We start from the raw sequence: 1,474 nt of genomic DNA on the forward strand, positions 1-1,474 counted from the left end.
TGTATAATACTTAACTTATTGGATTTGCACTGAAATTACAACACATGTGAGGAGACAGAGTCATCCTCATGAAAAAGTACCAAGGCATAGCAACATTATGGAAGAGCTAGTTAGTCTTAAACCTTGAAGGAAGGGTAGAATTCAGACAGGTGAACAGGACAGAAAAGCAATTCAGGTGAGGTGCTGGCTGGATGAAGGCACTGAGACCTGAGGGACCAAGGAAGGGATAAGTTTGGTCGAAGCTGAATCTTCTTAGAGGGGAGCAGGTAGAAGGAGAGTAGTGGTTAGGAGTGCAAATTCTGGGTCCGTCAGACCTGGCTCAGAATTCCAGCTCTGCTTCTTATTTTCCATGTGATCTGGGACAAATTATTTAACCTATTTAAGCCACAATTTACTTATCTGTAACATGGAGATAATTTATAGTACTTACTATACTTATAAACATGGGAATAATATATGAGAGTAAAAAGGATCATGCCAGCAAAATATTTAGTATAGTGTCTATCACATAGTAAGCACTCAAAGAATGTTTACTCTGATGACAATTACTTCTATTACAACAATAAATGCTTACTACCATAGTTATTACTATTACTATAATTACAATACATGCTTACTACTGCTGCTATTAAGTGGCAGATGGACCTGGAAAGAAAGGTAGGAGCTGGTTTCTGTGGAAACCCCTGAAGCCCTAACTAAATGCAAATTCCTTCCTGTAGACAATAAAGAGCCATGGAAAATTTTTGAAAACCTCTTGAAATAGAGGGGGAAGATGTTGTTGAGGAAGTTTATGTATTTACTATGTTGCACCATGTGGATTAAAATGGAGCAAAACCTGGAGGCAAGAACCCACTTGGAGGCCCACAGCAATAAGCCAGATAGGAAAAATAATTTGCCAGTAATTTCAAAGGAAGAACACATACGCCTTGGTGACAATACATGTGGAATGCAAGGGAGAAGTCTAGCTGGGTGAGGGGATAATGGACAGAAATAGGAGAGCCAGAGAGGTATTTGGGTTTAGAGTAAAGAAGTAGCAAGAATGATTTCATAATAATGACAGGCAGCTCACAGTGCCAGATGGAGCTGAAAGAACCCATGGTTACTGACTGGATTTAGCCATTACAGTGACACTCGAACTGTGAAGGAGAACTGGTTATGATGAGGGGAGGGATCGGGTGGTTCTGCAACAGTCCTGGGAATCACAGTCTCCTTCTCTCCTCTCTTTTACAGGAGAGCATTCCCTTTTCCCACACTGCATCTCCTCCTCTTTTTCTCTCTCCCTTTTCCTCAGTGTTCTGAGGTTTCTCCTTCCCCAAACCCTTCCTCTTGCACACCTGGGGTCGTCTTTTGCCCCGACAGTGCTCATGCTAAGAAGTTTTTCAGCTCTTACCTTTTCTCTTTCTTGGTCTCATTATAATACTTCTTTTGCTTTTCTTTTTTTTTTTTTTTTTTTTTTTTTTTTTTTTTTTTTTTT

This window comes from Rhinopithecus bieti, unplaced genomic scaffold (genome assembly GCF_001698545.2).
Source record: "Rhinopithecus bieti isolate Rb0 unplaced genomic scaffold, ASM169854v2 scaffold_57210, whole genome shotgun sequence".
Lineage (NCBI taxonomy): Eukaryota > Metazoa > Chordata > Mammalia > Primates > Cercopithecidae > Rhinopithecus > Rhinopithecus bieti.